General features: G+C 40.7%; 1 protein-coding gene across 3 annotated transcripts in view; it reads left to right on the top strand.

The window, feature by feature from the left end:
• The window catches only part of LOC106976242 (E3 ubiquitin-protein ligase RNF113A), a 503,753-nt gene that overhangs the window by 454,396 nt on the left and 32,126 nt on the right, over positions 1-17,231 (top strand). The window lies entirely within an intron of this gene.

Below are 17,231 nucleotides of genomic sequence, written 5' to 3'. Positions count from 1 at the left end.
CCCAGACAACCAACGAACAAGCATGAAGGCTCATAGAACTGACAGGAATGGAAAACATAATTGTACCCTTCAGAGGCATCTAACCTCCATTTGCAAATACAGAGCACTCCATTTTAAAAAACTCTATTCCTTTGGTTTTGGATAGTTAATGTAATCCCATGACTCAAAATTCAAGAGGCACAAAAGGGTATATTGTGAGGTATCTTCCTCCTTGGCATCCGAAGCAACTAATGTTATCAGGTGTGCATGATGCTCTCAGAGATATCTAATGCGTCTTCAAACACTTTTGTGTAAATTTTCATTTGTGTTTTTCTTATGTGTACACACAGTAGCATTATCTACTAGGATTTTATATTTGAGCACTCAGTCGGGTACTGGGGATACAGTAACGAGCAAAGCCAAGTCCTTTAGGGAAGCTTACATTTTTGTGGTGGAAAGCAGGCAAAAAGCAATGACCAAGATAGTTTCAGATTGTGAGTGTTTGACGTTGACCAACAAAGGGGGTGCTGGCTAATTGAGACTAGGTGGTCATTAAAGGCTCACCAAGAGGTAAGAATTAAAAAAAAAAAGAAATCACTTTAAAAAAAGTTGTTTTTACATTTATTTATTTTTGATAGAGAAAGACAGAGCATAAGTGGGGGAGGGGCAGAGAGAGAAGGAGACAGAATCCAAAATAGGCTCCAGGCTCCAAGCTGTTAGCACAGAGCCCAACGTGGGGCTCGAACTCACAAACCGCGAGATCATGACCTGAGCCGAAGTCTGACACTTAACCAACTGAGCCACCCAGGAGCCCCAAAAAGAAATCACTTTTTAACTTTTGCATTAATCTGGCTAAACATTAAGTTAAACCCAACAATGTGCCCCTAGATAGTCCCACAAAACACATATGTGGAGACCTGGGATTTGACAGACAATTCACGTTTAAACATACCCTTCAAGGTAGTGTGGTGACCCCAAATTTCAAGTGCACGCATGCTCATCACTGCCTGATGACTCTTGATACCACTGTGCTCTTTTAATCTTGCATGACAAAAACTACAGACAGGAGAGGCCCTAAGAAATTCACTCCCAGATAAAATATTTCATGGAATGCCTACCAAGAGGCTGGGACCATAACACTGACAGCTGCTTCTCATCTGTACTCACTGTTCCGACCATATTTTAGCCAGTCTACAAAACCCGCAATTAGATAGGGAGGTTAGACTCTTCTCTTATTGTGGTCAGCGTGCCAAGAAAATTGAAATGGAAGGAGAGGACAGATTGCTAAAATAAGAATTCCGAAGGACACTTGGCATGACAGTGAGACCAGTAGGAATTCATAGACCAATCATTTAAACTGAATATCTGGATAAAAAAGTAAAAAAAAAAAAATCTGTGCATATTTAGACGTTCTCAAAAATCTTACCTTTTGTCATCAGATATCTTGGATACTATCTATAACTGGATACTGGGTTAATTGTTTCAGTTCTCATCCAGATGTGCAGTATAATGTAGAAGTATCCCAAGATAGCTACTCGTAATTTTCCTCCAGGTGTGTGAAAACATCTATTTCCATTTCTCTACAATAATTGAGGACTTTTCTGGTTAGTCTAGATGTGTTGGTGGCTTCTAAGAGTGACAAAATACATACCAATTGAGGTTTGGATTTATGCCAAATACAGAAACTCCTGAAAGTGACTCATTATTTGACAGCACAGAAATTACTTTAGATCTCTGTTGAAATTCTGTTCTCATTATGGGCGTCAGTTATCATCGTATTGTAAAATAGACGCAAAAGGGGGAGGAGAGTGGGTAAAATCTGAGGCAGCTCCTCCCTCTTGGCCCCCACTACGTGACATGTGCAGAAGGTTGCCGTTTTTTATGGACCCGCACGGCAACTTACATATTTATATTTCTCCAAGGAATGAAGGAAAAAGTCTCTTCCCTCCCAACCCAGGTCTTAGTCCATTTGGGCTACTGTAACAAAACAACACAAACTGAATAGCTTATAAACCGTAGAAACTTATTCTCACAATTCCAGAAGCTTGGAAGTCTAAGATCATGGTGCCAACAGATTCGGTGCCTAGTGAGGGCCCACTTTCAGGTTCACAGATGGCTTTTTCTTGTTGTGTTTTCATGTGGTGGGAAGGGGCGAGGGACCTCTCTGGTACGGTATTAGGAGGTGCTTGAATCACGAGCATGAAATTATACTGCTTTTAGACTTTTCTCAGTTGATTCCACCTCAGTTGGGCCCTTTCAGGTAAAAGCAAGTGGAATTTTATTTCATACTACTTTTATATCCACTATTAGATCCTACCCTCCCACATCTAAAGGGAGAGGGGCAGCTCAAACAGTTATGTAGATGGAGAAATGGAGACATCAATCCATTAAATGTTTTGCCCAAGGCTGCCCAGAGTCGGAGGAATGACAGTCACCCTGCAGTCCCTGACATTAACTTAGAGTTCCTTCCACAGGATCAGATGGTCTTCTGGGAGCTGGGCCAGGAAAATGAGCCCCTGGAGAATTTGAAATTCCCCGAAGGTGTGATGCAATGCCTGCAGATTCCATCCAATGGCACAATTCCAATTCTCTGTAAAAGAGGCAATGAACACGGAAAACTTTGAGTGTTAGTCACTTCCCTCTTTCCCTACTGCTTCTCAAGAGAAGGCAATCTTCTCTCTTCAGGCCCCCTTCCTCTGTCAGGGTCTAGGGTGGTGTCCGGTTGCCAGGAATGGCACTGGAGCTGACTTTGTGCTTGTGTTTCTCCATGAAGTGCTCTGGGTTATTGGCATCTGTGGACACATTCTATTTCCCCAGTGCAGCAACAGCAGGTTCTTCTCCCCGCCCCCACCCAGTGGAGCTGGCCCACAACCAATTCCAAAATTAACATTTGTTTGCCAAACACGCACAGCTGTAATCAGCCTGCTGGTGGTTTGCTGCATAGCCTGCCACCTGCTAGCTCCTTTTCCAGAGAAAAAGAGGGAGGGGAGAAGCTAAGAACACAGTTCAGGCAATGATTTAGAATCTCTCTCCATCTCTGCTACCTTCTGCCAAACTCTGGTTCATCCCCAAAGAGCACTGCAGATTTGCTTATGGTTTTGATGGCAGTTGGGGCAGAGATACTGCTTTATGTTTTCCAAATGGCAGAAAGCAACAAACTGGTTTCTTCTCAAAGGTTAAGGGTCTTTATTTTTTGGCTAGGGGGAGGGAGTTGTTTATAGAAGACTGGGTCAAACCATCCCTGTTATGACAGTTATCTAGGCAAGAGAGGAACAGACCCAGTCTCGTGCAGGATGATAAATGTTAGATGAGAAATGAACCATCCCATAGTTTTGCTGCTTGGAGGTGGAAGAAGGGGAAGACTGCTGGTGGTTGAAATGTGACAGAACACAAAAATCCAAAGAAACTTCTGGAAAGTTTTGTTATAACTTTACCAGTATTTTTTCACTTGCCTGCAGCCATTTCCTGTTATCTTCTAATTCATTGTTCTCTAAGAGAAATTTCATAAAAGAAACGCTTTTTTAATAGCTCGACTGAAGCTAGTGTGATGAAAACAATAAAAATTCTTGTTTGAAAGGGGTTCTGTCTCTGTGTCTAGGATAAGCAGGGGGATAAGATAACATAATGTGCAGCAGCCACTGCTCATTAGTGCCAGGGCCAAGTGAAGTTTGAAGGTCCAGAGTTTCAAAAGCGTCACACCGAGTTTTAAACCCAAAAGGCTTGCTTCAGTGGGATCCTTCTGGAGTAGAATCTTCGTCTAGTTGTAGGGGCCACTTCTGGCCATCCACCAGGTGTTTGCATCTTCTTGAAGCTTACAGCATCCATTTGACTTTTTTTTTTTTTCTGTCTTCAGGTGCTGCCTTTCTTCTTCACTATTCTCTTCAGGTTCTAGAGTGTCCATGTTTTGCTTTGTTCAGTAGGTAATTATTGCAGGTGGGGGGAAATGGAAAAAGCCAAGAGGAAGATGGAGAGATAAAAATCTGGGCAGAAATATGGATTTTTAAAAACAATCCCTAATATTTTATGACATGAAGGAAAAATAAAGACTGTTCTTAAAACCCTCAAATTTTAGGGGCACGTGGGTGGCTCAGTTGGTTGAACGTCTGACTTTGGCCCAGGTCATGATCCCACGCTGCTGTGCGTTCAAGCCCCGCATGGGGCTCTGTGCTAAGGGCTCAGAGCCTGGAGCCTGCTTCAGATTCCGTGTCTCCCTCTCTCTCTGCCCCTCCCCCCTCCATCTCCCTCCCTCTCTCTCTCTCTCCTAAAAATAAATAAACATTAAAAAAATTTTTTAAACCCTCAAATTTTAATATTTTGAAGCCACCTCTTCCAAACTGATGGTAGAGTCTCAGTCTTTTTCAGCTCTGTGGACATGGAAAGAGGAATGCATTAGGAGTAGGAATACAGAAATCCGTATAGCAACCTGGCCAATCTTACTGTTTCATTGAGTCATTCGTGTTTTGAGGAATCTCTTCATAAATTGACAGCCACTGGTTAAATGACTAAAAGGAGAGGATAAATATCTAGTCTCTTTGAGTCAGCTAGATATACACTGTAGCAGACTAATTAGGTGAAGTTGCCTTCCAGAATGTATGACATGCTAATGGGACTTTCTCTCTGCAGCATAGTTCAAGACTCTTGTAGAGCTCTATTTCTTAAGTCCCTCGTTTAGTCTTGCAGGTGCTCTGTTGACTTCAACTTAACTTCCCAGGTTGATTTTTGACTAACACTCCAGGCATTCACATTCCTCATTCATAAGGCATGACTTGTCGTTTCCAAACTACATCCTGGGTTCTCTTGCCCAAATGTCTGTCTCTGCCCACCATTTCCCCTTTGTCTGGGAAAGCTATAAAAATTCTGTTCCACTGAAATGTTTTTTTTTTTTAATTGAGATGTAATTGATAACATTGTAGTCATTTTAGGCATACAACATAATGTCATTTACATACATATAGCAAATCTTTAATTTGTGAAACAGTCTATAATCCTTTCAGATTGACATAATCCCTTGTTTTTGGTGCCACAAGCCTTTCATGGCACTTACGCTATCCTGGCATATTAGGCTTTAGCTAGTGATGCGGATGATTGTCTTCTGCTTAAGCAGGTGGCTCCCTGTGGAAGCAGGTTCCACAGTAGCCTTGCTCACTCTTGTTCCTTCCTCACTCTTCCTGCTATAGGGCATGCTGCATACACTCCATACAGATTCGTTAAATTGAATTGAATGTGATAAAAATATTGTTAATGATCCTGTAGGGATATTAAAAGAGCATAACATGCCCGTCCCCCCCATCCACCTCCCCTAATTTATTAAAAAAAAAAAAAGAGCATCACATAGAAATATACTGCAAGGAGCATGGGAAGATTAAAAATGAGGACAAGGGCACCTGGGTGGCTCAGTCAGTTGGGTGTCCGATTTCAGCTCAGGCCATGATCTCATGGTCTGTGGGTTCAAGCCCCACATTGGGCTCTGTGCTGATAGCTCAGAGCCTGGAGCCTACTTCTGATTCTGTCTCTCTCTCTCTCTCTGCTGCTCCCCCACTCACACTCTGTCTCTCTCTCAAAAATAAACATTAAAATAAATAAATAAACAAACAAACAAACAAACAAATAAAAATAAGGACATTGGAGGACTCAAGACACACAGAAGGTAACTCTCCCGAGAGAGAAAAAATAAAGGAGAAACCAAAAAGAGGAAAAAATTATAAGCTTTTGAAAACATAAACTGAGTTTCTCTCTAGCCTTCCAATAGACTTGGAAATGGTTTTTTTAGGGGGAATCATGGGCTGGACTATCTGGATGAGAGGACCCACATTGTCCTCCATGATAAGAGAATGTTCCATAGGAGCAGAGGAAGACATAAGCACCCAGGATACCAGCTGGTGATGGGGGAGTAGCCAATCATAGAAAGGATCCAAGAAGCCACCTTTAGCAGATTTCTCATGGGAGGGAACTGCAAAACATAAATTGAGACATAAAGCAGCATGCCCCAGGCTTTTCAAGTATCTTAGGTAAGTGTTTTTATACACTGAGTTAGGCCAGGAATTTTTAGGAATTGGCTATACACTATACATAGTATTATATCCAATATTGAATTTATATTATTAATATTAATAATTATTGCAATGTTATTTACAGCATATGTAAATATTTATGGAGCCACAAAAGCACTGATAGAAACAGTGAAAAACATGGACACCATTTATTTCTTACCTCCTTCTCCACAGAACTCAGCTGGTTGCATTTGTCATATAGTATTTTCATTTAATCAAACTTATTATAAATTTATGGTAAGAGAACTGTATTTCAGATATTCCCAGGAGTGTCAGGAAAGAAAATATGCCACTAACCAGCTTTCTATAAAATTAATCACCTGGGAAAATTAATGAAATTGTGCTTGAATATAGGTGTTACATGTAAAAAAGATAATGCATTCTGCTCCTTTCTTTGAAAATTAGGTGTATATTTTTATGTCTTTCTAAGCACAGTTGAGAGTGGGAAGGAGTGTTCTACCACCAAAGTTAAGTGGCTTCAAAAGTCTCCAATTATGGGGTTTGCGGTAGGGCACCAAGTTCTTTACTTAGTCTTGGGTATCCTCCGTTCAGAGCCTGAGGGAGAAAGACAAACCATGGCTGTCTGTTTTCCAAACTGTGATTTATTTCTTCATCTAACAGGGTCCCAGCTCAGTACCTGGCATATAGTAGGTGCTCAATAAATATTGGCTGTATTCATGAGTAAGTGGCAGCCATTTTAATTAAGAAAGCAGGAATGTGAAGTTTATAAATGTCCACAGTTGTTGGGTTGGTTATAGGTTTGCTAGCCTCAGGAGAGAAAGCCATAGGTCTTTAGCAATTAAATACTATGGGAAAGAGAAATTTCTGCTCTTTGCATTTATATTTTAGAGCTGCTGCTCAAAGTGAGCCAAAGATAGGACATCACAGGAGCATTCAGTATTATATGATCAAAAATCGGAGGAGATCCCCAACTTTTGCATTCAGAGTGCTTTTAAGGAGAGTTTACTGGAGTAAAGGAGACGTTTCTACTCTGGAACACAATCCATGCTGTTGGGCAGGACTGAAGGCTTATTTGCTGGACTCCTGGATCTTCTGGAAAAATCTCTTTCCCTAGATTACCTGAAACTTTCCAAGGCTTCTAATATTTCCATCTTCAGTCACTCACACTTGAGCCCAACCAGTGGCATAAGAGAAAGACAAAATTTGAAAAATACTATGTGGATATTTTAAACCACAACCTCACCTAATTGAATAATTCTGGCAGAACTGTGTTTTTACATGCATGATCAAGACAAATCCCATTTCCGATGTGGCTGCAGATACTGACCCTGTACAGGTTTCCGGAAGCCTAGAGAATGGAGGAAGGGAAGGCCTTGTGTAAAAGTAGAAAAATGCTTGTGAGCAGAGAGTTCAGGATTACCGGAGTATCTTTTCAATGGAAACACCAGAATTCAAGGCATGTAACTTTGCAGCTTCATTATTCAGCAATATATACATATATATACTTAGAATGCTTGTCTTCTTAGGATGTGCTCTCTGCTTTCGATGCATTTTGTAGATAAGTAACATTGAAAAGAAAATGCCAATTTCTTTGTACATAGCAAGTATTTTCCAGGTGGATCTTCATGCTGCTCAAGCCTTCCTGCACCAGACCGTCTAAGCATTTCTCCCTTTCATTCCACCTGCCACCAGGATCAGATTAGTTCAACATACACTGTTTAGTTTCTACAGTGTGTTAGATAGCAATCCAGGTGTGACGGACACAAAAATGCTTAAAACAGCTCCTGCCCACTGGTGATTTCCAGTCTAATGGGGAAGACAGCTATATCTTAGATGACTTCAGCATACAAAGCACTAAGATAGAGGTATGAACCTAGGGTGGTTTCCTTGGTACGCAGCTACAAACATTTGCCTACAGGTAGGTGGTATTACATGCTTTCTTGTATGTCTTTCTTTTCTCTCTGATTGTTTTCAGACTCCTTGAAGGCAGTGCCCATGTTGCTACTTCCCTACTTCCCTTATAGGTGACATTCTCAGTAAACACTGATCTAAATGACCCTAGATCCATAGTTGACAATGCAGTCACTTTCTTGTTGACTTTTTGTACAATTTTTACAGTTTAGACTCTAGAGTCACTAGCAGAGAGAAAAGGAGACCCCCAAACTCAGATAGTTAGGAAATTCATTGTCTAGAATTATAGTTGTACCTTTTCTGAAAGACCAGACTAATCTTTTGAGCTTTGTGGAGCCTTAATTTAGAGGTACTATTGACTATTCATTACCACGAGGTTGCTCAAGTGGCAAAGAGCATGTGTGGTGTTTAATGTGATCTTAAACATTACTATCTACGGTAAATCAGGAAGGGGGCACAAGCGTTAGAGTTGCTGTTTAATGATGTATGAAAAAGCTGCCTGGTAAAGTGCACCATTAAGAAAAGCTGAAACCAGCGCCGAACAACGACCTGATGATATATTGAGACCTCATGACCAAGGCCAGGTCTCCTAACTTGGAAAGTGATAAGCGTCACGTGCCCTTGCAGAATAACGAAACTAAGCTCCGGCATGGGCTCATGTAGCATCTTCCTACCCAACCCGGTCATGGCTTATTTTTAAATCTCCTTTCCTGTGGATCCACAAACAGACCCACAAACTTAGAAAATAAGCAAAAATGCTAGTCAACAAAAGTAATCTGTGTTAGTTAGAATGGCATATGGTAAGCCAATCTTGGATCCTTCAAAGAAACGCCCAAAGCAAAATTACTATTACTATTAGTTTTCTACTTTTACAAACACAAGCTAGTGATTATAATGGTTACCCTTGGTTTAAAAGGCTTAGTGCCAATATGAGACTGCAAACTTACTTGTGTATTTCTAATTGGTGGCTTGTTAAGAAGTTGTAGGTTTAGAAATGACAATTGATTTTATGTCCTCCCAGGAAGATTTTATTGGTTTAAAAAAACTGTTGAAGAATTGTAAAGTCTGTATAAAGAACTTACCAAACTCCACACCCAAAAAACAAATAATCCAGTGAAGAAATGGGCAGAAGACATGAATAGACACTTTTCTAAACAAGACATCCAGATGGCCAACAGGCACATGAAAAGATGCTCAACGTTACTCCTCATCAGGGAAATACAAATCAAAACCACACTGAGATACCACCTCACGCTGGTCAGAGTGGCTAAAATGAACAAATCAGGAGACTATAGATGCTGGAGAGGATGTGGAGAATGGGAACCCTCTTGCACTGTTGGTGGGAATGCAAACTGGTGCAGCCACTCTGGAAAACAGTGTGGAGGTTCCTCAAAAAATTAAAAATAGATCTATCCTATGACCCAGCAATAGCACTGCTAGGAATTTACCCAAGGTATATAGGACTGCTGATGCATAGGGGCACTTGTACCCCAATGTTTATAGCAGCACTTTCAACAATAGCCAAATTATGGAAAAAGCCTAAATGTCCATCAACTGACAAATGGATAAAGATGTGATTTATGTATACAATGGAATACTACTTGGCAATGGGAAAGAATGAAATCTGGCCATTTGTAGCAATGTGGATGGAACTGGAGAGTATTATGCTAAGTGAAATAAGTCAGGCAGAGAAAGACAGATACCATATGTTTTCACTCATATGTGGATCCTGAGAAACTTAACAGAAGATCAGGGGGAAGGAAAAGGGGAAAAAAAAGTTAGAGAGGGAAGGAGGCAAACCATAAGAGACTCTTAAATACTGACAATAAACTGAGGGTTGATTGCGGGGGGGGGGGCGGTAAATTGGGTGTTGGACATTGAGGAGGGCACCATTGGGATGAGCACTGGGTGTTGTATGGAAACCAATTTGACAATAAATTATTAAAAAAATAAATAAATAAAATGCAACTTTAAAGAGAAAAAAAAAAGAATTGTAATTCTGCTTGCTTAGTGGAAAGAGAGTTTCAAGGTCCATTCCTCATAACTTCTATCTAATTGATTAAACCTACTGTCTGGTGAGTTCGTCTTACAGACTGCCAATAACGAGTATTTCCTGATATGGCTGGAGTGTAAGTCCCTGACAGAGTATTCTCCAGATCTCACATGGATATCTCTTAGACTCTTTCTGTTGCTTTGGGTAGACACAGCTAGTCAATTGAATTGAACTCAGTGAGGACAATGCTTCCCAATGCTGAAACACTTAGAACAGGGTTGGTGAGACAAGACATAACTACACGTAGAACTAAGATGTGGAAAGATGTGGTGAGAAAATAAATGCTTCCTTTTTTCTTTTTCTTTTTCCAAATGAATTATACTGATAAGAAATACACTAGTGTGGAAGGAAGGAGTTGGTCGGGGAAGTTGTAGGAAGTGAAATTGGCCCTGGCTCTGAGCCAACTTTTGAAGGAAGAGAAGGTAACAGGAGGTCATGCTAAGCAAGCGTAAGCCTGAGCAAGTGGGCAAAGGGCGAAGTGCTCCATATGGGCTCAGGAAACGGTACCCTACATAAACCCGGAGCAGAAGATATGAGCATGTTGTGGGATTGTTTATAATAGAGGGAGGCAAAGCTTAGCACAAGGTCATGATCACCTAATACATCAGGCTAAGGATTTAACATTTTACCCAAAGTCCAAGCTATTACCTATCACTAAAGTATTTCAAGATTTCATTGCCTGATAACAGTTGAATATTTAAATTTTTTTACCCAAAGTTTGAATATGGACCCCTATTTCAAATATTCCTCCACAAGGCAGATGGAACATTTAAATCTTTATACTTTTTGTCACTGTGTATACCAAGTTTATTTATTTATTATTTGATTAGGCTGATTTTTACATAGTCCTACTATATATAAAGTCTGGTCAGGTCTGTTGGCAGAGATGGAAATGTGTCTGAATTTTTTTGGAGTCTTGAGTACAAATCCCAAAAGGAGAGGCGTAGGATGCTATGGACTTTATTTTCTGTATTTATTTTATATGGCAACTGAGTATCTACTAATAAGTGCGTCACTTAAAGTAAAACTCTGATTGTAAAGGGTATCTGTAGAAAAGCAACTGTTTATGTTCTGGCAGAGCTGAAAAGCCTCCAAAGTATAGTGCCCATTGTGTATGGGACTCAAAAGCACAATTAACCAAATTCTTGTTTTGTTCTACACTTTAGTCATCCCCATGAGGATGTTTACTTTAAAGGAAAGGATATTTTATTTTACTGTTTAGTATCTAAATCGAGGCAAATTTTTGGAACTTGGTGTGTCAGAAGGTAGCTGATGGCCATCGAAGAATATATAACATTTAGGTAGTCGAAGGACTTGAGTTATTTCATCCTTAAAATTAAGTGGAAGTTTGTACCCTAGACTCGTGCAGAGCGAGTCCAGGCATCCACACTTGAGAAACACACTTGAAGGAAGTGCTTACGCCCCATAAAGCTGGCAAATAGATTCAGCCTGTGCAGGTTCCCTGTGGTATTTGCCACCCATGTTAGCTATCTTTTATGTTCGTGGATCTTAAGTATCTGATGCTTGCTCCCTGTGCAGTAGTTATTTCAGGATTAAGACTATTTATGTATTTCCCTGGGATGCCAATGGAAGCTAAAAACAGTGGCTAGTTTGTACACTTGAAAATCCAAAACCATAAACCTGAAATCAGTATGTTTCCAACTTCACTTTTCTTGGCAAGTTCCCTTCTCTCCTTCCCCCTCCTTTACCTCCCTCCTCTTCACCTCTTTTCATTCCATTGTTTTCTCCTTTTATCCCTACCCTTTATGGATTCCACCTCAGTGAAGAGAGAGAATGAGCCCCATTTTTTCAATATTGAGGATCAATTGCTCACATTTTGATATAAATACCCCTGAAAGGTAAGATTGCAACTTCCTCTCTACCTGTAGGAACCTTCATATCAGGCAATTTTCACATTCCAAAGTTTGTCTCTTAATGTTTTCTTGCCCCCTGATTCCATCTAAGTCCATGGAAATCATAAATCCGCATAGTACTTAGACCTAAACTGTTTGACCTTTACTCTTTTCGATAAAATCCTTAGCCTTCTAAGTTCCTAAGCTACATTTGGATGCAGCTAACACAACCATAAAATCCTCAAGTTTCACTGAGCCCTTTTCCAGTGTTTTTGTATCTTCTGCCAATCTTTGGGAGGATGTGTTTTATAGCCTCCAGGTCAGCATGCATATTCCAGTGTTTTCTGGTTCCAAATTGGCACAAAACTCAAGGAAAGCAAGAAAGCATTCAACAGCTACTTGTAAAATCTCTACTAGCTATGTTTCTCCTTAACCCAGCCGTTTATAGTGTTGATAAGGGTGGATTGTGGTCCACAGATGGTTCTCCAAACATAAAATCTTCACACTTAGAACCCTGCCTGTTGTTGCCATGTCATTTCTTGTGGCTCTATTGCAGACAGCACCCACACTTCACCGCAGGGAGACTTTTGAGAGGGTATTTTTCAGTGTTCTCCAGTACATGAGACCTCAGCTGTTGTCCAGCTTCCAGGAGCCCCAAAACACAGGCACATGTCCTTTAGGGATAGTTCTGGCTCTTTTCCTACCTGTATTCTGCATAGTCTCCTTTTCAGGGATCCCTTTAATAAGTGCAATTAAATGTATATGAGTGTTTTAAACATATTTCAGGAAGTGGTCTGTATGTTTTGTTCTATGTTTACATAGGAAAGACAGGTTTTAATCCTATTGTTTTGACTCAGTGTTCTATCAAGAAGGTCTAGGTTGGTGGTGGTGCCTGGGTGGCTCAGTAGGTTAAGTGTCCCACTCTTTTTTTTTTTTAATGCTTTATTTATTTTTGAGAGGCACACACACAGGGAGAGTGGGGGAGGGGCAGAAAGAGGGAGACACAGAATCTGAAGCAGGCTCCAGGCTCCGAGCTGTCAGCACAGAGCCCAACACAGGCTCGAACTCACAAACCGTGAGATCATGACCTTGAGCTGAAGTCAGACACTTAACCGACTGAGCCACCTAGGCACCCCTAAGTGTCCCACTCTTGATTTCACCTCAGGTCATGATCTTACAGTTGGTTGTGAGATTGAGCCGCGAGTTAAGCTCCATGCTGGGTGTGGAGCCTGCTTAAGATTCTCTCTCTCTTTCTCTCTCTCTCTCTCTCTCTCTCTCTCTCTCTCTCTCTCTCTCTCTCCCTCTCCCAGATTGTGTATGCTCTCTCCCTCTCCAAAAAAAAAAAAAAGAAAAAGAAAAAGAAAAAACAAGAAAGTCTTGGGATTTTCTGTATTTGTATCTTATTTTTCTTTAAAAGAAAAAGAAAACATTTTCAAGCCCTGTGCTATGCTACATGCTTTCTTTGAGTCACCTAATTTATTTATTTATTTAATTTATTTAATAAATTAATTTATTTAATTCTCCTAATAATTTTATGGACATGGTATTCTTTTTTCCACATTATGAATGAGGAAACAAAAACTCAGAAAGTTGTTCAAATTCACATGACTCACATTGGGTGCAGCAGAATTCCAGTCCTGCAGTTTGGTACAAAAATAAGTGAATGAACAAATAAATCATGCCCTTTCTACTATGCCATGCAGTCTCCCTACTGAATAATTTGCTTTTATACTTATTTCTTAATCTCTGAATTGGATGCTTTCCCCTTTTTCTTTCTAAGGAAGGAAGGAAAGATGGAAGGGAGGAAGGGAGAGAGGGAGGGAGGAAGAAAGCAGAACAAAGTCTCTACTCTCTTGGCTTCTGACAGTCATGGAAAGCACTTAACATCAGAGATGGGTGAATGGTCAGGAAGGTGGTAGGACGTCACATAGTTTCTTCTGTGTCCTCACTCAAGGACATAGCAGGGTGAGGCAGGGCGAGGCCTTCCTGAAAGTGAAAAGATCTTGGGAGAAGCATTTCCTACCTGTAAATACAAGGTGATGTGAAAATTCAGGGGCACGAGTGTGGTCAATCTCAACTAATCAACAAACACTGAGAATCAAGGGAAGGGTTCTGGTTCTGATGCCCAGAGAAGGGTTGAACAGAAGCTGCAAAGGTGCTCTTCCAGTGTTCTGTATCCATGAGCCCTCTCTGCTGTCTCCTGCCCCCTGCCCTGCCTCTCCCTACTTCTCTGAATCCTTCAGTGAGGATTATCGCATTCAGTGTTCAAAAGAACCATATGTTATCACCTGTTATCACCATCTCATAGATGAGGAAACTTGGAGTTAGCAAGATAGGTAATTCACCCACAGTCTTGTGGTTTCTAAGCAGTAAGGCTGGATGGGAAGGAGTGACCGACTGTGAGAGGTGGTATCCTGGGACATGAGGCTTACTGGGACCGTTGTTTACTGTAGAATAAAAACTGGTCCTACCCAGCTCCAAACTCTGTGCTTAACCTTTTTTATGGCACTGACCCGGAAGATTTCTCTTCTAATTTGAAGTTAGTGTTAAATTCAACTTATGCAAAATAAGGGGTGTCCAGTTCCAGTCCAGGTCTCTTCCTGCCATGGACAGGGCCTCACATTATCTCTATCCATTCTACATACACCATCTTAAGCAATCTCTCAATATCTGTACATTTATTAATTATATACACAAATAAGTTATATATAAGATAGATACAAAAAATTAGCATTTTAAAAGATGAGATTAACTATGAAAGTTTTAATACCACCTTCTCCCTACCAGTAGATAATCGTATGAACATTCTTTGGTGTCTGCAAACAGTTGGGAGACACCAGGCTAACAATTGATTTTTGATCTGAGTTTTCTAGAATTGATTATACAGTGACACTTCAGGGATTGTACAGACGATCCTTTATTTACTTATTTGTTTCTTTGTTTCTTTATTTTTAAAGGGTTTTTTTTCATGTTTACGTATCTTGAGAGATAGCAAGAGAGAGTGTGTAAGTGGGGGAGAGGCAAAGAGAGAGAGGGAGAGAGAGAATCCTGAGCAGACTCTGTGCACAGAGTCCCATGTGGGGCTCTGTCTCATGAACTGTGAGATCATGACGTGAGCTGAAATCAAAGAGTCAGATGCTCAACCAACTAAGCCACCCAGGTGACCCAGACAACTTAATTTAAATATGATGCCTTTTGAGCTGGCAGCAGTCTTTTTTTTTTTTTAAGTTTATTTATCTATCTTGAGAGAGAGAGTGAGCATGAGAGGAGAGAGGCAAGGAGAGAGGGAGTGAGAGAATCCCAAGCAGGCTGTGCACTGTCAGCACAGAGCCAGATGCGGGGCTCGATTTCACAAACAATGGAATCATGACCTGAGCCAAGATCAAGAGTTGGGACACTTAACCAACTGAGCCACCCAAGTGCCCCAAGCCAGCAGCAGTCTTTTCTAGCCCCAATTAATAATTTTTGAAGCAACTCCACTGATCTAATTGATGGACTTTATAATAAATAAGTGTGGTTAGATTAGATGAGAGTAGGTTTTTACAATATATTTTTGAAAACAGGCTCTGCTGTTCAGAATATTTCAAATCCACTTCTCTGTTTACTGCATTTATTACATTCCATTCAGCTAGCTATCACTACAAAAATATCTGATGGGCTTTTTGCCTGAAACTGGGTTTGCCTCTTGGTGGGTGGGTGTCGAGCCAAAAGACACAGCCAAGCCAAAGAATAGGAAAAGGAAGGGTTTTACTTCCAACACGTAAAGGAGAACACTAGGAATATTTCCCAAAACGATGTCTCCTTGAACAACAAAACTGGGGAAGTTTTAAGCTAAGGGATCATATATATTCATGAACGGGCTTGCACAATAGGGAATTCAGCATGGAATTGAGGCAAAAGTCTGCTAAAGGTCCTGGTTGAAGTCACCAGGGCTTGCAAGGGTCAATATCATCACTTCTCTGGTGTTAGTTGGTTTGGTATCTGAGTGCTCAAAGGGGTTGAGATCCTACAGAGGTAACTCAAGAATGTGCTTTGAGAAAATAGTGCTGGTCAGGCATAGATCACAGAATGGCTGGGGGCCTAAAGTAACTTTTCTATGTCGTGAAAGCTGTGCCTTATCTTTCTTTTTCTGGGACCCCTAATTCTTTTTGTTTATAGGCTCAGCCATTGGCTAATAGCCAATAATTAACTTTAGTATTCCTCCAGAGATATGTGAACTTTAGACAATATTTCTTGAGGATTTTTAGGAATAACTATAGAAATCGCTAGAAGGGTGGGGTCAGATCAGTAGGAGAGAGATTTTTGAGACAATACCAAGACCTCACTTCCTGATCCTTCTGGGGCACCTACCTATTTATTGGTGAATTGGGCCAGGTTGAGGATACTTTGCAGGCCACCTCTTAGTGAGATGAGTTCAAATCCTTGCTTAGTACGTGCAGGAGAGATAGGTTAGTGTCTGAAGCCCTGAACTCAGGGTATAATCCCTGTTCTGCCACTTGTAAGCATTATGTATGAGGGCAAGTCGCTTCTGGACCTCAGTCTCAGCAGCAGGAAACTCTCTTTGACAATGTCACCTTGAGCTCCTCTGTAGTTCTAGTGTTTGTTCTTTTGTTACCACAGAGTTGTTGCATGCTAGGGTCTGGGGGCAGAGTTGGGACCCGAGTTATAACTCATGTTGTATACGCCCATGTGGGGGTTGTGCTGACTGACTCCACTTTAAACTTGGGTTTAATCTCACAAACAATTTCCTTTTTATTCAACGAATCCCTGATCCACGTGTGTCTCTACATAGGAATTTTTAAAGCCTTTCCCACGGGCAAGTTCTGGTCTGCCTGCCTAGCCCTGAATTAAATTAATAATTACCCATATATAATGATCTGTATATTAATCATAATGAATCATAAGATTGAAAAAAAATCCTTGAGAGGACTTGTATTTTCCTATGGATACTCTTGGTTCTGCATACAAGAGTCTCTGTGTCAAGTATGTGCTGTTTTCAGCTTCAGCTAATACCCTCCCCCTCCTTCAAAGGTAGCACTTAGATACCATAACCTTCATAAAACCTGCCAGGATTTACCTGATGACACCCAGTGTCTCCCCATGCATCATACCTCTTGAGCACAACCTTTTATCCCTCGGGTATCATTACTTTAAAACATTGCTGCTTTTCCCCTAATATCACGTGCCTTTGCTTTTTGGTGTAGATTTGCCCTCTTAACACATTCTCTCCCCTCTTACTTCTCCCAGACAAACAGGTATCTAGTGTCCCCCTAGTTTTAAAATATGAATTCCTTCTTAGGAATATTATTAAGGACATACTTAATGTATTTTTAAAAATGCATCGACGTGGTGTGTTTTTCCTTATAAATTGATAAGGCATTGCACTGAAGCCCCCTTTGGTGTTCTGCCTCTAAAAAGTCCCCC

The sequence above is a fragment of the Acinonyx jubatus genome, chromosome A3 (genome assembly GCF_027475565.1).
Source record: "Acinonyx jubatus isolate Ajub_Pintada_27869175 chromosome A3, VMU_Ajub_asm_v1.0, whole genome shotgun sequence".
Taxonomy (NCBI): Eukaryota; Metazoa; Chordata; class Mammalia; order Carnivora; family Felidae; genus Acinonyx; species Acinonyx jubatus.
Note: the sequence above shows the minus strand (reverse complement) of the source record. Positions and strands in the feature narration are given on the sequence as shown.